Raw genomic sequence first — 22580 nt, forward strand, 5'->3', positions numbered from 1 at the left:
TTGCCATGACTACCACCCTGGCCGCCTTACACTGCACTCAGATCCCACCCGAATCTGGTCTGATTTTCACAGACTGTTAGGTAGTAGAAGGTGCAGAAGGTGAGAAAAACTGTTGAAACTGGGACCAAGCACTAATACAACTCAGATGAAACTCTGACCGAAATCAAACAAACAAAGCACATTTTAATCAATAGATCTTGGAATAATAATTAGTCCCACAATTGGATGAGTTTTTAAAAATAAAATGTTCCTGTTATGATTGAGTCACCGAGGAGGAAAAACAAAACACAAGCTCAGCCCAGAAAATCAGAGAGGTTGGAAACTAGCGGATTGCAGACCCCTGATCCTATCACACAACTAGCAGTAGCCGTGGAGTGTTCCTACGGTGATCCTAGACACCTCGTCACAGCCGGAGATCTAAATAAGCCTAAAGAGAGAAAAGGGAAAAACTGACTGCCCCAGAGTAGACCCCAAAGCAATAGGCAGCCCCCAACATATAATGACGGTGAAGCAAGATGAAAACACTAACACAGATAGAAAGATAGGTTGAGCAAACGATGGGGCCCAAGCTAACTAAAAAGGACAGGACAGAAAAGCTGCTGTCTGCAATCCGAGAAAACCCTGCTAAAAATAATACCAACACAACTGATAAGCAAAAAGGACCCTGAAGTCACTAGACTTCAAACCCTATATCAACACTCAGAATATTCTGGAAGCAGAGCAAAGGAGAACACTGATCAAGGAAAAAGAATCCAGCACACCCCCGGCCGGGGATAGCTGATCTAAAAAAAACAAGGTAAACAAAACCAAAACTAATAAGTTCAATAGCAGAGCAAAAACTTATCTTTGGGAAGCAGGAATCAGACTGGTCTCCAAGAATCCAGCAGAGAAATCACCAGAGACTCAGAAGGGCGTCATCTGCCTTATATCCAGTCTGTAGTTCCCATTACCCAGTCACAGTCCACCTGATCAGGTGTTTGATTACTTTCATCCAAATCAGCCTCACTACCTTCCTTCAGCAGAAGAGGGAGATCCTCGGACACAAAAGATGAATGAACAGATGAGCTCACAACAGTTCCTGTGCTGAGATAATCTTATAAATGGACCCCTGCTGTGCACTCTGTAATGGCTGTGTCAGACCATACAGGAACATGGTCGGATCATAGCACATCTCTTGGGCTGTGGAGGAAACTGAAGAGTATACACACAGGACAACTTGGGATCGTAGCTGATTTTTTTTGTTAGGCAAAAACATTTCCCTGCCTATTTTTAAGCAATGCAATGCCTCAAAGAAAGAATCAGCTGCGATCGCATGCTGTTCTGTCTGTATATTCTCTTTTGCGTCCTCCCTTGTCCAGGAGTTGTGGTATGATCAGACCATGTTCCTGCACGGTCAGGACACAGATATTACACAGTACACAGCAGGGGCACAACTATAAGATTATCTCAGCACAGGAACATTTAAAAAAAAACAAAACACATCCAATGGGGAGACTATTATTCCAAGATCTATTGATTAAAATGTTGATTAAAATTAACTATATTCATGGGAAAATCCCTTTAAGGCAGTTGAAATAGGAATAACTGTCCTGTCTATTACTGCATCATGTAGGGAACAATTATAATATTGCAGAAGAGTAATGCAAGTGCTTTAACAATTTCTTAAGAAAAAAGCCAGCTCACTGCCGCATCGGGGATGTCCAGTTTACTTGAAACCAAATTGAGGCTGTAAGTGGAAAAGTAAAAGAAAAAAATGGAGGTTGTTCCAGCTCCTGGATAATAATAAAAACATTTTTCTTTACTAAAACAATTCTTAAAACATCGCAATAATACGTGGATGGAAAAAAAATGACTCGTTTCGAACGCTATCCGGCAATTTTTTTGTTTTCCAATTTTTTTACCCAACGAATGAATTTTACAACCCATTATATTAGAATGTTTCTGTCAACCTGTTGGGTCACTGAAGCACCAATGTATTGTCTCATCGGCTGTTAGCTGGGCGTAGTTTTAAGAGGAGATCTTAGCCAGTGATACATTCCTCTTCGTGACATAACACCTCAGTTCATAAATATTAGGCCAAGTTTATCAGTGCACTCATTCCCTATGTTTGACAGCAAGCCACAAAGCAGCATTGATAACATCTCATTTGGGTCATGTATTTGCAGTGTTTGGGTTAGGATCAAGCCCCAGCGGTTGCTGTTTCTGCTCTAAGCATCTAGTATTGCAGTCTGTCAGAATCACAAAAGCCTGTGATTTATAACCATTGGGACCCAGCGCAAGAATTCGCTCTCTCTTCTCTGATGTCTGCATCTGATATCTGACAAGGGTCCTTGGAGTTTTAACACCTGCAATACAAAGCACTTGTTTAAAATGTTGTCTGCCAGGAGGATCTGAGAGGAGAGAAATGACTTTGTCTTTTGGCTATAAATGTTGACTTCAGGTAAAAATAATGATAATAAAAAATATATATCTTTTGAGGGACTCATAAAAAACCATGTGAGTAGAGACTGAGCCAGAGCAGATTCCAAATTCCCAGAATCTATGAAAAGTAACCTAACCATACACCATTGTGAAAAAATAAACTAATTCCTTTAAACTAAAGGGTTATACCCATCTTTAAAAATCAGCATTGTCAGATAGTGCTCGTAAATACAAGCAATTTTGCAATTTACGACTTATTAAAATTATCGTCCACTCTCGAGATATTAACATTTTTCTTTTGCTTCTAGTACATTGCCTAGGAGACCAGCCACAGTTGCCAGACAACAGAATATGGACAGTGCTTACAAGTTCTTTACTATTGAGCTTGTAAGTAAAGTTCTGAAGCTGGCCATGATCGCCCTTTTACTTCATAGTCCCGATGTTATGGGGCTCTGTCAGTAGTTGCCTGGCAGCTCTAAAAATTATTACCATGAACAGGGTTAGCGCAAGCTTCTCCATTTACTAGATGCCAGGGGTTGCCCTGACATTAACCCTTTAAATCCAGTGCAGAGATGTAGACTTACGCAGGTGACCCTAGGCTGGTGCCACAGAGTCAGCTGCTGGATGGTGGTTCCGGCTGGCAGTGGTAGACAGGAAGCTGGGTTAGAACTAGGAATATTATGGTACAAAATCAGAAAGCAAAAGAATGGATATGAAAACATATCTCAAAAATAACTGCAAATTTTAGAAAGCAGTAAATTTCAAAAGTTCATGTTTTTACAAGAACTATTCAGCAATATCCATTTATAAGGCTGTGTACCCACATAAGTGGTTTTTAAGCGTTTTTACCAGCAAAAAGTCTGTGTTACTGTTCTGATTCGGCAGCCCAAACATTGGTTGTTTCCTATGCTGTCATCTGTGTGACAGCGCGTGAAACACCGGTGGCTCTGATCGGTGGTAAGTTCGTTACTGCCGGTCAGAGCACTGCTGTTCCCACACTGTCAGATGACAGCATGTGAGCCAGCAGCTGTAACCGGTGGTAAAAAGGTTACCGCCACTCACAGGCGTCGGCTGATGACAGTACTACTCTCATCATCATCATCCTATACCTGCTGTCGCAGATAGCAGCAAGAGCAGGTGTAGAATTGTAAGGGGGACGACCGGACCGCGGGTACCTGCATGCCAGGTGTGGAACTGAAAAGGCTGCATCCCCTGTTCCCAGGGCGACTCTGGAGTGATGCGGACCTTCCCCTGTTCCCAGGGGGAAGCTTGAGTGAGCCAGACCAACCTCTTGACCCAGGAGGGTGGGGAGAGAAAGGAGGAAAGCGTGCGCAGCAGAAGGGAATAAAAGGGATAAGCGCACTCAACAGGTCAGTTTGGCACCAATGGAGTGCAGCACGCAGAAAAGTGAGAGGCGTGCTCTGTTTCCCCTCCCCCACCACAGAGGATCGGCGCTGCAACAGGCCGCATAGAGAGAGCCCCGTCGCCTGCAGAGGGACCGCCACAGAGCAGAGCCGAGCTTTGCACACAGAGCAGAGTTGTGCACACACAGCAGAGCCGAGCTGGCCATGCTGCAGCAGAGAGAAGGGCCAGGTGTGCTGCAGAAACCATAGAGAGGAGTGCTCCAACCTTGGAGCACCAGCATTATGTCGGTCAGTGTCCACCGTCACCCGCCACCAATAGCGGGGACAAGAGAGGGAGAGACATGCAATGTGTGCCCAGTGACCACCATAAAGCAAGGTGCCAGATACTTCGAGCCCGTGAGTACCGCGCGTGTGCTGCCTGAAAGAGACCGGGTGTGTGACCGTTATCTACACCCTGATGCTATCAGCGAATATTTACTCAGACACCTGTGCCCTGACTTTGCCAGAATATAGTTGCCGAGCCACATTGAGCTAGTACAAGACTGTGGCCCTCACCCTTGTCAGCTACTTCAGCACATGGACTAGGGGTAGTGGAAGGTACCGGAGACCGATCACTGTCACCAGAAGATGGGGTATTGTTGTATATTGGACCCCAATGGAAAGGACACCGTGCCAGCCATTGCCGGCACTATTCACTTCATGGACTGAGGAACCAGTGACTTTCATCAGAACAGTCGTGATCTGTACCGTTGTTCTTCAACTCACCATAGTCTTTTGCCATTTATACTGTTCAATCCCTTGTTTAATCCTTTACCACCCTGCGTGGAGTATTCCCCTGTTTATTAAACCTGTTAACCCTTGCTCTGCCTCCTGACCGTCACTGCATCCCACGTATTTGCTCACACAATGATGGAATTATTCACCAGCAGACACCTGTGCAATAAATAAATAAATAAAAAAAATGGTGTGGGGGGGTCACCTCTATTGTCCTTCCAGTACTCCGTTATCCTCCCAGTACTCTGACCTCGGAACATTACCTGACTATGCTTTTGTCTTTTCCTTGACTACTCTGACTCACGGCTTAACTGTGAGAAATGACTAGCGTCACACTTATGCTGTTAGTCCCATAGATTCTGAATTCTTCAAATTTGGCTCTTGGGAGAGGCTTTGTCATAACATCAGCTATCATCTGGTCAGTTCCACAATATACAAACTCAACTATGCCAAGTTCTATCAAATCATGCAGGTGATGATGTTTAACATCAATGTGTTTGGTTCTTGCATTGCTCTTTTCACTGAATGCAAGTTTAATGCAGATTTACTAATAATTGGTTTAGGCTACAGACACCAGGTTTCTGCTAGACCAAGAAATTGAACTTTCTCCAACCTTGAACAAATAGCCACTTGTCGATTTACAATCACTTAAGTCACCAATAGCTGCTAGTGCGGAAGCTTCTTCTTAGTACACTGTGTTCTCTTTTTTCTCGGCAGTTTTCTGGGTCTTTGAGTCTCTGGATGTCTGGGTCTCTGGGCCAGATGTTGGCAGTGGAGTAGTCTCTGTACTGTCCAGCTGTTCAAAAGTGAATATATATTTATTAAGGAATAAAGATAACACAGCTTACAACTGGTATTTATTACAGCTTAGGATCTTAGCATCTTGTCTGTCATCTTGCAAAGTGAAAGTAAAACTGTGCATCAGCTACACACAAAGTGAACTGAAACAGTGCTTTACTGGCAATATACCACTATTGCTGGAGAAAGAAACTCATGCACCATTAAACAGCAGTAAATAGTAGTTGTTGCAATATATTCAATAATAAGCATTATTCCAAAAATCTGTTACTTAAAGGAGTTGTCCCATAGAAATAAGTACCATAATGCAGGACCTAAAAATAAATGTGGGTTAGACATGGACATTAAGTAAATGTGGTTTGTGGGCTTACAATATTGATGACCTTTCTTAATAAATGATCAGTATCAGATAGGTGGGAATCCAACATCTGGAAACCCCATTGTTCAGTTATTTTTATAGTGCTGTCTAAATATAAATAGTGAAGGGAGCCAAAGAGCACAGATCTGTTCACTGCAGCTCAGCTCCTATGTAAGTGAATTGGAGCTACGTGATCAAACTCTGATTTCTCGGGTGAGGAGAATTAAAACAAAAAAAAACAAAAAAAATTCTCCACCTTCTCCATTCAGGCTTTTTGTGAAAATTGGACCTCACTTGGATGTCATCTGAGTGCAGTTTGATTCTTCCCACGGACCCATAGACATGAATGGCTGAGTGAGTACAATTCGAATCAGATGCAACTTTACGTACTGCTGCAATTTTTTGTTTTTTCTGATCCTAGCGAAAAATCTGACATGTGCACGGCCTCATAGAATAACATGGGGATCAAACAAAGGATAGCACTCATCTGATTTTTACAGTCGTGTGCACGAGCCCTAAAGCACATGTATCCCTGATGACATAGTAAAATTTCTACAATTTTGAACGTTTGCCAGATCAGGAAACCCATATTCTGAAATTTCACAAAAATATAGTACTGTTGCATTTTATATCACTCCACGCTAAATATTATTGCTGAACGTATAAATGGTGGCTGATAATGATCTTTCAAGAGGGATATTTTACTTTTTCTCAAATTTAGAGGCTTTGCAGCAGACAATAAGTGTACTGCTGTACCATCTTATGACTTACAGTATACATCCTTTGATCAGAGTTTACGCAGATGTTATTCATCAACTGTTCTTTGTCTCTTTTGTAGTCATCATGACTTTTACAGTAAATGAAGACAACATTGCAATATAAAATGTTTTTGAGCATTTTCTTTCCTCTTGAATCAACTTGTATGACTATTCCTGATTAAGCTTCCACAACAAGACAGTGATTTGTATCCTTATTCCAAAACAGCAGAGACCAATAATGTTATAAGAAATTTTTTTTCCCCAGTCAACAAAAAGTCATATTTTATTAAAGAAAGGGGGGGGGATCACTTTTAAAGCATATTTATCTGTTATTTTTTTGAAATAAATTAATAGTACTTTCACAAATGTGTTGCACTCTGGTGGGATCTGTGGTGCATCTGGGATCACAAGATCACGGAGATTAGCTGATCACAGGTTCTCTTTGGAGTCTACGCGGCCATTCACATGAGTGGTGCAGGTTTATTGTTTCTTATGGTATAGAAGGGGTTAAGAGTTCCTGGTTTAAATCTGCTGAGATTGCATTTGGCCTTTGGTCTCAGCTGTTGCACATTGGGACCACTTCTCTTCATTATTCATACCCACTCGTGGCTTCCACTCTTGCCAGCAATAGAGTTTCTATCCTGAACCTGACTTCTCTGGGGAAAGGTGTTCCTGGAGAAGCTGTTGTGTTTTCCATTAAACCGTGGAATTCTATTTGTTTGTGTGTTTTCTCCTGCTTGTCTCCTTCTCTGTGTTGTCTTGTAATAGCAGTAAAACTAGTGTCTTGCTGCCCATGTCAGTAGCCAGGTCAAAGCTGAGGGTCAGCCAGGGCTTCGGCACATGACGGCACCTGGGGGGGGAAGGACCTGTCTAGGGCAATAGGGAGCGCAGGGTTCAGCATTAGGTGACTGTTGAGGGGTCACCATCTCCCCCTCTCCCTATCGTCAGGGCCCCCCCTTTCCTGTTTCCCCCTCACCTTTTGCACCACTCGCCTGGCATCTCCCTATATTCACTAGGAAATTATATAGTAGTAGCTGTGAAATTGAGATTGTATAGTATTTTCAGTGAAATTATAATATAACTTTTATTGTTATTTATATAAAAATATGTCTAAAAAGTGCAAAGTGCAGAACAAACAGACATAATTACACATATATGGCACCCGATCATTCAAATTAGCCTTTTCAAAGATTGACGTATAATACTCTTTGCCACATCAATCGTGCTCAGACTTGCAGTTTGCAATTATTAATAAAGCCAGTGATAATAACTGCACCAAATTAGAACATATGTCATAGCCCAAATAAATCAGATCATGTGCCAAGAGATTTGTTCATCAATATATACTGTGGATATTCAGGATCAATTACTCTGAGCTGAATTGTCATACACTTGTGGCAAAGGATCAATTCTGTTGTATAGCGTACTATTTTTGCAATATATAATCAAAAAACAACTATATGTTGCATTATAATTATAGAGAGTAGTTGGTCTCAAATGTCTCTGACACCCTTGTATAGTTGTTAGTACCTTGAGAGATAACATGACAACAGATATTACTAAGAGCATACTGCTAGTTCCCAAATACGTCAGGCATACTAGTATCACACTGGGTGTTCAAGGCAAGGGATACCCTGATTGTTCAAACCCGCAATATAGTAATAACGAGGCCAGATGGGGTATAAACTTACTGATTCCCAGGGCCATTACACAGACATGCGGTACCAATATTAAACACAATAAATTGGATCAGTATCACCAGATCTACATGGAGGCTTAAACAGCAGATTGGCTTAATGCTGCATCCTACCATACCGGTGGATGGCCCCCGGAAGAAGCCATTGCGAAACGCGCGTTGGGGTGGAGAAGGTGGACACGCTGCTTCTGTAATCGGCACCCCGCTGATTTAGGTGAATAATATACTCATGTGATCATTTTCTTTTGGGTATTAATCCAGTTATGGGCAACCTGTATGTGCATATCAGTCACTATAGAAGATTTAACCGTCTCTAAGTAATTTTGTTACATTTGCACATTGGTGTCATTAACCCTGTTAGGAGTAATCTGTATGCGCACAGCAGTCACTTTACTTGATTTAATTGCTTTATATTTTATATCGGTTGGTATTAACCCTATTATGGGTAATCTCTATGTGCACAATGGTCACTTTAGAAGATTTAATTGTCTCTAGGTAATTTGTTAATTTTGTTAAAGTTGCACATTGGTGGTATTAACTTTTATATATATATATATGGTATGTACTTTGAAATATGCTGCAGTCATTGTTTACATTGGTACATTGGTAATTTGTTGATTTATGGGTAAATTATCACATCCTTTATATGGCTGCATCATAATAATTTTTTGCGGGAATCAATATATTTTTTAATTATTTTATTAATTGGGAATTATTTGTCTTATCTCTAATAGAATATTAATTGTACTGTGTCATCTTTGGTCCTAAATTATTTACACTATATATAATTTTGGTGAGCGTGTCCTGCCCTTCTACTGGGTTATTTTGTTTTTTTAGAAATTAGTATAATGTTGTTTAAATTTTAAATAATTTATTAATAAAAAATATATTTTAATTATTTTTCTGGATCGCTTTATCGGCAACTGTATGATGTAAGTCCGTTTTTTGGTAGATTTATGCTATTGAAGTGCCAGTTTATAATAATAATCTGTGGACTAAAATTTTGTATATTAGTTCCCAAATACGTCAGGCATACTAGTATCACACTGGGTGTCCAAGGCAAGGGATACCCTGATTGTTCAAACCCGCAATATAGTAATAACGAGGCCAGATGGGGTATAAACTTACTGATTCCCAGGGCCATTACACAGACATGCGGTATCAATATTAAACACGATAAATTGAAACAGTATCAGCAGATCTACATGGAGGCTTAAACAGCAGATTGGCTTAATGCTGCATCCTACCATACCGGTGGATGTCTCCTCAGTAACTCCCAAAGTGTTTAGTTAACGCACTTGTAGGGAAGGTGACCTGACGGACGGACGGACTAGTCAGAGTGAAGAAAGATAGGTTTGCACAGTGTAGGTAGGAGACAGTGATTACAGTGGGGAAACAACTAGAAAAGTGTAGTGGACGTGCAGTACCTTGGGATGACCATTAGATGGCAGGGTGGAGTGTGAGCAAAGGACTTTACAGCAGCTTAGGGCTTTAGAAACCGTTGGTCATGGGGGGCGTGGTGACAGTTAGTGACAGTTTCAAGGAACCGGGGAAGTTATAAATACTGAGGGAGGGTTCCAGAAGATTCCAGTCCCCAGGGGGAGCCCAGGTGACAGGAGGACTTCGCCAGTCTGTGTGCCCTGAGGAGAATCCGACCAAGGGGGCTGAGGAGAGGAAACGTCAGGGGGTGGTCCTGACAGAAAGATACCGCAGAAGAGACGAGGCAGTGAGTGCCATATACCGTATTTGACACGACGACTGACCAGTGAAAGCGCTGTTGGTTATTGGGCTTAGGGCGGCCACAGTGGCGGACCTGTCAGGAGCGTCGAACAAGTGAAGGAGGGACAGTACGCATATGTACGTCCCTATTGTAAAAGTACGGTGTGTAAACGGCTCTGGAAACGGAGGGCCGATAAGTGAAGAAACGTGCGGTGTGCTGCGGAGGCCGTCAGGCGGACGGCAAGTAATGAAATAAACTTGGACCTGTTGCACCCAGAATCTGCCTCATCGTGTCTCTGTTATCATCTCTGCGCGGTAAGAAGTGGGACCACCCCCTATCACCCCCCAGCTCGGCACCCCACCACCGACCCTACATTTGGCGTAGTCGGCAGGATCGCCGCCGCTAATACGCTATCTTCTGCGGCAGGCCTGCAACTGAAGGACTGAGGAAAACTTGGACTGCTCTATTTCGGATTATAAACACCTGTGGACTAAAAATTACTGACCTGTGGATTACAAATTGGGACGCTGTGTCGGATCTGTGTTGCTTGCAGAGGATCCAAGGCAGTAGCTGATTCTGCCCAAGATGGCGGTATTACTTCAGCGCAGAGGAGAGGTCCGGGTGTTTGCAGTTGTTCAGAATGGACTGGGACCCCCTCCAACGTACCCCAAAAGGAAGCAATATATGCCCGGAGACCGACGTTTCCATATATTGGACCCTGGCAGATGGATGGAAAGGTCTGCCAACGCCCCACCCAGCAGGAGGAGTGGCACAGAAGAAAAACTTGGCTGCGGCTGTCTGACGCCATTCGAGTGCTGCCCAACGGACGGTATGAGATGCTGCGGGTGTCGGGGCATCGGCCGCCTAGAGTGGCAATGGCGGCGAGAGATGGAGCTGCACCAGAAGTCATCTTCAGATTTACGGGCAGGCAGCGGGATGCTGAGCCGGGGAGCGGAGCCTGAGGGGAGTCAGCGAGAACGGCTGCCACCAATACCAGCAGAGGACTTCTCAGCGGAGCCCCCGAGTCTGGAGGGAAGGCCCGCAGGACAGTGGAGCAAGGAACGGAGGCTGCGGGGGAAACTGCGTGATGATGAAACGGAGGCCGCAACGCCGGGGAAGGTGAGAGTACCCCCGGCCCTACCAGTGCCTCCGCAAGCGGCCCCCACCATTCTGCTGCAGCACGCGGCCCCCTGCGCACCGGAAGGCCTAGTTACCACGGGCCCCGTGGTGTATGCAGAGCTGAGCGAGGTCCCCGCTCATGTCCCCGAACTACCCCGCCCGGAGTCACCAGTGCAGAGCTCACCCAAAGAAGATGCTGCTGCGCTTTCCCTGCTAATAGCAGCGGCATTGTTGAAATCGGCCGTTACTCCGACTCCGTTGGAAGTAGTGGATGCGGCCTGTCCTGAGGCCGCGGTTATGCCGCTGCTGGAGTCGGCTGCGACCGATTTAGCGGGCCCTGTGATTCCAGCCCCCGAGGACCCGGTTCTCCCCATTTGCCACCTGACCCCAGCGGCTGCTGGGCCGCAGAAATCTTCGGCCGTTTCTGTCTTGCGGTCTTTTTCAGCGGAGTCCCGCCCACCGGACTCCAGGGCCCGTGCTGTTCCCTCCGTGTGGGAAGCGGAGGTGATCAGGAAGAAAAAGGCCCGGGAGCAGGAAGTGTGGAACCTGCTCCACACTCAAGGAGAGGCCGTCATGGAAAAGAAGAGGACTTGAATGGACACCCTCAGTATCCCCGTGGAGCCCTCACCTCTGTCCATTGAGAGTGGTATAGACTGTCAGGAGTTCGATGCACCGTTGTGCAGATTATAAGGACAGTTGCATTTAGAAAAAAGTTTTGTTGTTGTTTAACTGATGCAACTATTTTCTCTCTCTCTTTCTTTCTTCTTTCTATGTTCTTTATATACGAAAATATGTTTACCTGACAGAACGGGGATACGGAAAAGTGGAGGAGTGTCCAGGTCCAAGGAAGGGGGGGAGGAAGAAAGAGGAAATGCAATGTTATGTTATATTTTGGTTTTAAAAGCAAGAGAAAATGGAAAAAAAAAATTATAAAAAATGGGGTACTTGTGCTATTATAAAGTTGTATGATGTATAATATGCAAAGTAAAATGCAACAGGTCCGGGTAAGGGAAGGTCTGCGGGACCAAAGGAAAGTGTGAGATCCGGTAGGGATCTAAGAGTTGAGGTCTGGGAGACCGGGACGCCGACCATGACATGTAATTGAAAGAAGGAAAATGAATGGGAAGATGTGAGAAAGACAGCCGTCCTAGGTCAGGTCCCCAACACCACTGACACCCCTGAAGAAGGAAAGGCGGGCGCCGGCAATGATCTGGTAGGTGAGTGGCCTCGATCATGGCGTACCGGATAGTGAAAGGTAACAGTAGGGGAGAGTAGGGGAAAGATACACGCCGTAGAGAGAATACGGGTGTACCTTGCCCAATTTGAAAGACGTTGTCATGTGGCGTGCGCGCTGGTGAGTAGCAGTAGGCTGCTCAGAGCATAGTGCTCCCAGTATGGTTCGGCCCCCGCAGATAGTGGGTCTGGCTCAACTTCTGGTCCGACAACAGAATGTAGGTGTAGATTCAGAACGACGAAGGCAGGGATGACGATTGTCGAGGACGACAATGGACAAAGGAAGGGGGAGTGTAGGGAAGGTGACCTGACGGACGGACAGACTAGTCAGAGTGAAGAAAGATAGGTTTGCACAGTGTAGGTAGGAGACAGTGATTACAGTGGGGAAACAACTAGAAAAGTGTAGTGGACGTGCAGTACCTTGGGATGACCATTAGATGGCAGGGTGGAGTGTGAGCAAAGGACTTTACAGCAGCTTAGGGCTTTAGAAACCGTTGGTCATGGGGGGCGTGGTGACAGTTAGTGACAGTTTCAAGGAACCGGGGAAGTTATAAATACTGAGGGAGGGTTCCAGAAGATTCCAGTCCCCAGGGGGAGCCCAGGTGACAGGAGGACTTCGCCAGTCTGTGTGCCCTGAGGAGAATCCGACCAAGGGGGCTGAGGAGAGGAAACGTCAGGGGGTGGTTCTGACAGAAAGATACCGCAGAAGAGACGAGGCAGTGAGTGCCATATACCGTATTTGACACGACGACTGACCAGTGAAAGCGCTGTTGGTTATTGGGCTTAGGGCGGCCACAGTGGCGGACCTGTCAGGAGCGTCGAACAAGTGAAGGAGGGACAGTACGCATATGTACGTCCCTATTGTAAAAGTACGGTGTGTAAACGGCTCTGGAAACGGAGGGCCGATAAGTGAAGAAACGTGCGGTGTGCTGCGGAGGCCGTCAGGCGGACGGCAAGTAATGAAATAAACTTGGACCTGTTGCACCCAGAATCTGCCTCATCGTGTCTCTGTTATCATCTCTGCGCGGTAAGAAGTGGGACCACCCCCTATCACCCCCCAGCTCGGCACCCCACCACCGACCCTACACACTCATCAGAGTAGTTAAAAGAAGGTGTTTCGTCCGTCCAGGACCAAAAGATGTCAGGCTGTCATACACATGTACGTCATATTTGATTATGGTTGGAGTGCAGTGCTCCTATAAGGCTGCTTTCACACATCCGGCTTTTTGAATCCGGCACGGTGCGGCGAAATTTGGAACAACTGGATCCGGTACCGGATCCAGTTTTGTCCCATAGAGTTGTATTGTCACTGCACCGTGCCGGATGGGTATGCGGCGCATCCGGTTTTTGCCGGATACAGCAAAAAGTAGCCGTCCGGCATCTGCAAAAAACGTTCGCTGCAACTTTTTTTTGACAGCGCCGGACCGGTTTTTCTCAGAGCGCATGCGCGGATACTCTGAGTCTCGCACTGCTCTTTTAAATGTTGGTGCCACTGTATCCGGCCACACAGGCATCCGGTGTCTCCGGCACATCCCGGATCCGCCCCTACGGCTTTTTGCCGCACGGCGCCAGAGACACAAAGCCGGATGTGTGAAAGAAGCCTAAGGGTTCTTGCACATGATCGATTTTCTTCTAAAAGTGCTGTGTTTTTTAACAGATAACCCATGTAAATGTATTATGATAGTCTATGGGGCTGTGTAAATGTCCAATATTTTCCTTGGACCAAATGCTCCACAGAAAAAAAACAGAAACATGACCAATTTTGATAACAATGACTGACCGTCACTTCCAAGCAAAAACTGGTGTGTACAGGTGCATACTAAGAGTAGCCATCTCTGCATAGGTAACAGAATTGGCCAAATTCTGTGCTAAGTAACTCCTTTTTGAAGTGACGGTCAGTCTTTTGTTATTTATATATACAGTAGCTTCTCTGGCTGATCACTCCACCCATTAGCCCATGGCAATTTTAATTACAGCAGGATCCTACCTACCCGTATAAATGTGGGCTACAGTCTAGGAGAGGAGTCACATTAGGATAGGTTCCCAGCAACAAGAGATTGCCTTGTCATTGGCTGCTGGGCATGCATGAATTAGCCACATTATGTGCTAAGTATCACCATTTTTCCTTTTATCTAGTGCAGTAGCGCAGTTCAAATTTCATATATTTCATGTTTACATGCTGTAGCACTACAGATTGCAACTTTATTTTTTAGTTATGTCCAATTTTGATCAGGATATTCAGTTCATTTTTCGCGTTTGAGGAAAAGTCGGTTGTGTGCACCTATTCTAATTTTTCACATCTGCATTTCAAAGTGAAAATATTTAAGATCAGTGTGACAGCTGCCAACTTTACTGCCGCATCATTACACTGTTTCCTATTTTCATCTGGGCTCATTCTTATTCATCTTTCCTTTGTTATTGTAGTTTCATATTGTGATATTTTATGATATTTCTATAAATTACAATCATGGTATTAAGAACTGACAAAAAAGTAGTAATTCCTGACCTGCCCACATGCCGTTCCTTGTGCCTACAAGATGGGGATATATGGAGAGATCAGACTCCATGGAATTAATCAATAGTGTTTCCTTCATTGTCCAGTGATTGACACCATGAACTAATTTTGGAGCACGACATCTTGTGGCGCTGAGCTCAGGTGGCACATAGACCACCATCAACTAGTGGGAGACGTGGTGTGATTCTGCTCAATCTATTTGCATTATGAAACACGTTTTAGGCTATCTATTGCTTTCCTCATATGTAAGAGTCATTTCTGTTGAAAATTTCCTCTTGAGTGTTCCTGTCATGAACAGCATCAGTCATGGCTCTCATCACTAGAAGATCAAAGTAACATTCACTAAAAACAACGGCGGGCATGAACATTAATTCCTTGTACTTAGCACGTTGTCGTGATTTAGGACAGGACGACACATCAACACATCTTCCATCTAATGATTGCATATGGTGTTGTATTGCGACCCACCGAGACTGCGACGCAGACTCCATAACATGTTGTATTTTCTTGAAAAATAAAATGCAAAGAGAGGCGCAATGAGTGTACCTGTGTTTAAATTAATTCCCTAACGGAATCGACAGGGTGCTCACCTTACAGGGTTGTGCCACCCTTGCACAACCACGGTGTGAACGTGATTGGTAGTTGGGGAGCGTGTCCTCGCAACCCAGAAGGCCACTGTACGTGGCTGTCGGCAACCTCTGCTCTCTTGGTCAGTCCATCTCTCACCGGCTTCTGGATGTGAAGTTGAGACCGATCCCTGCCATAAGTGAACACCAAGGATCCCGGAGCTTCCCAGCACCGCCCAGCAAATGCAGGTTCTCCCACAAGCAACTGCCCTCCAAGCTGCTCCTGCCGCTGATCCTCAGAGAGGAAAATTCAATGTGAAGCACCAAAAAAAAGCGGTCTATAGGAGCACTAAAGGAGAGGCAGAAACCAGAAAAAGGATAAAAAACTCAGCTTTTATTCTTCCTCCAATATCCACTATGCGTTTCTACAGTCACAGCTTTCTTCCACCTGAGAAAGACGGCTGTGACCGTAGAAACGCGTTGTGAGTATTGGAGGAAGAATAAAAGATGAGTTTTTTACCCTTTTTCTGGTTTCTGCCTCTCCTTTAGCGCTCCTATAGACCGCTTTTTTTTTGTTGCTTCACGTTGTATTTTCTGTCACTGGTTACAGGTCGCATGTGATTCATTTGGAAGCATTTAGGAACCACAGAAACTCGGCCCCAAAGTTCAGATAATGTAACATTACAGAGCAAGGTGACCAGGTGCTTAGGTACACAGGGCATAAAAGTCACCAATGCTCTGCTTACTCCATAACTGCAGGGTCCAAACCTCCTCCGGCATTATGTGAGCAAAAACTGTGCACCAGGAGCTTTATGGCATGGGTTTGTATAGTCGAGCATCCAAATCTTACATTACCAAGGACAATGCCAAGTGTCAAATGGAGTGAGGTAAAGCAGCTGACTCTGGAGCAGTGGAACTGTGTTCAGTGGAGTGATGAATTGCGCCTCTCTATCTGGCATCTGATGGATGAGTCTGGGTTTGGAGGATGTGAGAAGAACTTTACCTGCCTAACTGAATTATGCCAACTGTAAAGTTGGTGGAGGAGAGATAATGTTATGGAGATGTTTTTCAGCAGTCAGCATGGGCCACGTTACAGTGAAGAAACGTTTTAAAGCTTTAGCCCAAGACAGTTTGGTTAATTGAAGTTTCTAGCTTTGTGGGAACAATTTGAGGAAGGTCCTTTTCTGTTCCCCATGACTGTGCCCCAGTGCACAAAGCAAGGTCTGTAAAGACATGGTTTGGCAAGATTTGTGTGGGAGAACATGACTGGCCACACAGATACCTGAGTTCCTCCCCATCAATCACCTTTGGGATGAACTAGAACGAAGACTACGAGCCCAGCTCTCTCATCCAACTTCAGTGCCTGACCTCACAAATGCTCCTCTGGATGAATGGGTAAAATTCACAGAGACAGAATCAAACATCTTGAAAACATCCTTCCCAGAAGAGCAGAAACTGATCATGTTGCAACAGAGGAACAAACAGCATATTAAAGCTTACTGTTTTAGAATGGGAAGTCTTAAAAACTAAATGATGATTAAGAGCTAGTGTAGCTCAGAATGCGCTGACCATTATCATGTTTTGTTTTTTTTTATAAATTCTTTATTTAAGAATGCTGTTACAAAGATATTATCAGAATACAAGTCAGTATAATCAACATTCAGGTTTTCTCTAATAAAGGAATTCAGGGAAGGAATGGGAGAAGAGGTGGGAAGGGAAAACACATGGATTCAGGAAAAGTTGGGGAAGAATGGGAGGGGTGGGGGTGGTAGTCCCATTGGGTGAGAGCCTCTATCACTTTTCACACAATTATTGAAAGCGAAGTATATATAATCATATAAAGCATAAATAGTATGCTGCATTAGATTTCTTTTCATTAGAGCTTAATATTAATAAACCAGGGGAAGAGTCTTGAGGAGATCATTTGCATATTCCCAGTGCCTTCTGGGATAAGTGAAGAGTCTCCGCGAGCTCAACGATCACTGGGTTTTGGCCGTTGCAGCTGAAAAGAGGAAATCGGAAAACCAGGGGAAGAGTCTTGAGGAGATCATTTGCATATTCCCAGTGCCTTCTGGGATAAGTGAAGAGTCTCCGCGAGCTCAACGATCACTGGGTTTTGGCCGTTGCAGCTGAAAAGAGGAAATCGGAAAACCAGGGGAAGAGTCTTGAGGAGATCATTTGCATATTCCCAGTGCCTTCTGGGATAAGTGAAGAGTCTCCGCGAGCTCAACGATCACTGGGTTTTGGCCGTTGCAGCTGAAAAGAGGAAATCGGAAAACCAGGGGAAGAGTCTTGAGGAGATCATTTGCATATTCCCAGTGCCTTCTGGGATAAGTGAAGAGTCTCCGCGAGCTCAACGATCACTGGGTTTTGGCCGTTGCAGCTGAAAAGAGTAAATTGGAAAAAACGCGCGCCGAAAGGCGCGTGAATTTTGGCTCATCTTTCATCGTTTTTAAGAAATCTCAAGATGGAAGAGGCCAGGAGCCATTTGGTGAGCCGTATTTCTTGCTACATGTTCACAGTGGAAAAGCCAAACTTCACATGCCACAAATGCAAGCTTGTGTCCCTGTTAGAGGAAAAGTTGCAAAATCTCGAAGAGAGGTTAGCTACGTTGAAGATCATTAAGGAAGGTGAAGAGTTCTTGGACAGAGCAGAATTATCTCTTCATGTTACAGAAAGAGAAGAAATTCGAAGTGCACCTGAAGAAACAGAGGAATGGAGACATGTGACCCAGAGAAGCAGGAGGATCAGCGCCCATACTACTCAGAAACCAGTACCAGGCTCTCACGCAGGAAAACGATGAAGAAATACATCAGGATAAGACTTTGCCAACGAACAGCAACTTTGTACGCCTTCAGAGTCCTCCTGGATGGAGAAAGAAAAATGTTGTGAAGAAGAAACGGAGAGTGGTGGTCATGGGGGATTCCCTGTTGAGAGGAACAGAGGCCGCTATCTGCAGACCGGATATAACTTCAAGAGAAATGTGCTGTCTTCCAGGTGCAAAAATTAAAGATGTGTCTGACAGGATAGCAGGACTCTTCAGACCTACAGATGACTACCCATTCCTGCTACTACATGTGGGGACAAATGACACCGCAAGAAACGACCTGGAAACCATCTGCAGAGACTTTGAAGACTTAGGCAAGAAAGTGAAAGAACTGGGAGCGCAGGTGGTCTTCTCTTCCATCCTCCCAGTGGATGGCCATGGAACAAGGAGGTGGAATAAGATTCTGCAGGTGAACAACTGGCTACGTCGATGGTGCCGTCAGCAACGATTTGGATTTCTGGATCACGGAGTGAACTACTTATACGATGGACTACTTGCTAGAGATGGGGTGCACCTTACGAAGACTGGAAAGCATGTATTTAGAAGTCGCCTTGCTACACTTGTAAGGAGAGCTTTAAACTAGAACAACATGGGAAGGGAAGCAAAAGACCAGAAAAAGCCATACACCTGACAAATGCTATTGAGAACTCTGCTATTAGAAGTGGAAAGGAAGAACAAAGACGAAAGAATCTAATTAATAAAAATATTGGAGAAAGAGAAACCAATCACAAACTAAAATGTTTCTATACTAATGCACAAAGCATGGGCAACAAACAAGGAGAATTGGAACTACTAATACAGGAAAAGAGATATGATGTCATTGGAATCACTGAAACTTGGTGGGACAATACACATGATTGGAATACAAGACTAGAAGGATACAACTTATTTGCAAGAAACAGACTTGATAAACGAGGAGGAGGTGTCGCATTGTATGTTAGAAACACGTATATCTGCACAGAGATTGAAGCTTCAGAGACTGGGAGTTCTGTGGAAACTGTTTGGGTAAGAATACAAGGACAAAACAATGGAAAGGACACCATTGTAGGCATTTACTACAGGCCGCCTGTGCAAGCTGAAGATATGGATGAACTCTTTATGCATCAAATGGCCAAGTTCTCCAAAAAATATGACATAGTTGTCATGGGAGATTTCAACTATCCAGACATTTGTTGGGAATCTCTCTCAGGCAAAACTAACAGGTCAAGGAAATTCTTATCCTCTCTTGCTGACAACTTTATCTTCCAAAAGGTAAGGGAGAAAACCATGGGAACTGCTACCTTGGATCTAATCCTTATAAACAGGGAGGAAATGGTTGAGGAGGTAAAAGTGGCTGGGACCCTAGGAGGTAGCAACCATGCTATTTTAGAATTTTGGATAACTAGAGGCGGAAGACCTGTGAAGACTCAGACGTCAAGGTTAGATTTCAGAAAGGCAGATTTTAAGGGATTCAGAAAGAGAATTGGAGGGATCCAATGGCTGGATATCCTTAAAGACAAAAATGTCCAGGAAGGATGGGAAATCTTGAAAAATGAAATTCTCAAAGCACAGTTGTTAACAATTCCGAAAAGAGGGAAGAATAGGAAGCATTTAAGGAAACCAGGATGGATGAACACAGAACTTAAGCACATGCTAAAAAGGAAGAAAAAAAATGTTTATAAAATGGAAAGAGGGAGGCATATCTAAAGAAGAATATAATGCTGTCTGCAGAACCTGCAGGGCACAAATCAGATTATCTAAAGCTGACAATGAATTGAGGCTTGCAAGATATGTCAAAAGCAATAATAAAGGATTTTGGGGATATGTCAAAAGTAAAAGAAAAGTCAAAGATGCTATAGGATTTTTACAGGATGAAAATGATGAAATGGTAAGACAGGATGTTGAGAAGACCGAACTTTTAAATTCCTATTTTGCATCTGTTTTCTCTCAGAAAGGAAATGTAACATCAACTGTTCTCCACTGTCCTATTAAGGGAATAGAAGAATCCAGGATATCTATAAACAGAAAGATAGTGAGGAAACACTTAGCTAACCTAAATGAATTCAAGTCTCCAGGTCCAGATGAATTACACCCCAGAGTACTGAAGGAGATAGCAGAAGAAATTTTTGAACCCCTCTCCATAATCTTTGAAAATTCTTGGAGAACAGGAGAAGTGCCAGAAGACTGGAGAAGAGCAAATGTTGTTCCTATCTTCAAAAAGGGGAAGAAGGTGGACCCAGGCAACTATAGGCCGGTGAGTCTGACTTCTATACCAGGAAAGATCTTTGAACAAATTATTAAACAACATGTATGTCAATACCTGGATAAGAATGAAGTGATTAAACAGAGTCAGCATGGGTTTGTAACTAATAAGTCATGTCAGACTAACTTAATTTCCTTCTATGACGGTATCACTGATTGGGTGGATCAAGGAAATGCTGTAGATATAGTATATCTTGACTTCAGCAAAGCATTTGACAAAGTCTCTCATACAATCCTTATTGAAAAAATGACTAAGTATGGAATGGACAAGGCAACTGTTAGGTGGATTCATAACTGGCTTAGTGATCGGACCCAAAGAGTGGTCGTAAATGGCTGCACATCCAGTTGGAAGAATGTCTCAAGTGGGGTACCACAGGGCTCTGTCCTGGGCCCTGTATTGTTCAACATCTTTATCAACGATTTAGATGAAGGAATTGAGGGTAAACTGATTAAATTTGCTGATGACACACAGCTAGGAGGGATAGCTAATACTAGAGAAGAGAGAGAGAGGATTCAAAAAGATTTAAATAAACTGGAGAAGTGGGCAGCAACTAACAGAATGGTTTTTAACAGGGAGAAATGCAAAGTACTACATCTGGGCAATAAAAATGAAAAAAGCATATATAGAATGGGAGGAATAGGGCTAAGTGACAGCACATGTGAAAAAGACTTGGGTATACTAATAGATCACAGACTGAATATGAGTCAACAGTGTGATGCAGCAGCAAAAAAGGCAAATGCAATTCTAGGATGTATTAACAGAAGCATACAGTCTAGATCACGTGAAGTCATTATTTCCCTCTACTCCTCTTTGGTCAGACCTCATCTGGAATATTGTGTCCAGTTTTGGGCACCACATTTTAAAAAAGACATCAACAAACTGGAGCAAGTTCAGAAAAGAGCGACCAGAATGGTGACCGGTCTGCAAACCCTGTCTTATGAGGAAAGGTTGCAGGATTTGGGAATGTTTAGTTTGCAAAAGAGAAGACTGAGAGGAGACTTAATAGCTGTCTACAAATATCTAAAGGGCTGTCACATTGTAGAAGGATCAACTTTATTCTCATTTGCACAAGGAAAGACTAGAAGCAATGGGATGAAACTGAATGGGAGGAGACACAGATTAGTTATTAGAAAAAACTTTTTGACAGTTAGAGTGATCAATGAGTGGAACAGGCTGCCACGAGAAGTGGTGAGTTCTCCTTCAATGGAAGTCTTCAAACAGAGGCTGGACAGACATCTGACTGGGATGATTTAGCGAATCCTGCTTTGAGCAGGGGGTTGGACCAGATGGCCCAGGAGGTCCCTTCCAACTCTACGATTCTATGATTCTATGATTGTTTTGATATATAAACCATTGGTGCCATCTTCCATTTAAATTGTCTTGTTTGTGGTGAGCTAGTCAAATTTTTTCAAGAGAATATATATTGTTAGCTTCGTTTACCCATTCTGATAAGGAAGGTGGATCAGTATCCTTCCAATATCTAGCAATGAGAATTTTAGCTGCGTTAAGTAAATGAGAGCTTACAATATAATCACCTACACATTTGAGCTCAGGACGAACATTCAAGAGGATTTGTTTGGTTGTCAGAGGGGGTATTGTTCGAAAGACCTTCTTTATGTGACTATATATCATTTTCCAGAAGGGTATAATTCTAGTGCATTCATACCATATATGGGCAGGTGTACCTGGCAGTAAGTTGCATCTCCAACAATAAGAAGAGTGAGATTTGTCGATCCTAGAGAGAGTATCTGGGGTTTTATACCATCGAGAAATAATCTTGTAGTTTAATTCCTTGTATCTCATTGAAGGAGAAATGGAGTGAATCTCTTTCCAAAGTCTATAAATTTCCTCTTGTGATAATGATATATTTAATTCTTTCTCCCATTTGCTAAAGAAATTAGGAGGTTCTCCCGTATCACAAAGTAATTTGTAGATTTTAGATATAATTTTTTTATTTGTTTTAAAGTCAAAAAAGATATCTTGAGTATGTTTATCGGTGAAATTATATTGGGTATCTGAATTCTGATTGTTTCTTTAATAATTTCAAATTCTGTCTCTGACATTATAACACCTCTAAGTATGGTCTTGAGCTCACTTGTAGAAATGATCTTATTTTTCTGAACAAAATGGCCAATGTGTATATAAGGAAAAATCCCTAAATTTTTTATTTTATTTTTAATGGTTCTATA

General features: G+C 43.5%; 1 long non-coding RNA gene across 2 annotated transcripts in view; it reads right to left on the minus strand.

Moving 5' to 3' along the window:
• Positions 1 to 1777: 1777 nt before the first annotated feature.
• The window catches only part of LOC141091844 (uncharacterized), a 243768-nt gene continuing 222965 nt past the window's right edge, over positions 1778 to 22580 (minus strand). For both annotated transcript variants that reach the window (XR_012232600.1, XR_012232601.1), the window contains exons 2-3: positions 5173 to 5355; positions 1778 to 2345 (exon numbers count right to left, since the gene is read on the minus strand). This is a non-coding gene — a long non-coding RNA (uncharacterized lncRNA). The remainder of the gene's footprint in view (positions 2346 to 5172; positions 5356 to 22580) is intronic.

This window comes from Dendrobates tinctorius, unplaced genomic scaffold (assembly GCF_039654945.1).
Source record: "Dendrobates tinctorius isolate UK_male_01 unplaced genomic scaffold, ASM3965494v1 ptg000056l, whole genome shotgun sequence".
Classification (NCBI taxonomy): domain Eukaryota; kingdom Metazoa; phylum Chordata; class Amphibia; order Anura; family Dendrobatidae; genus Dendrobates; species Dendrobates tinctorius.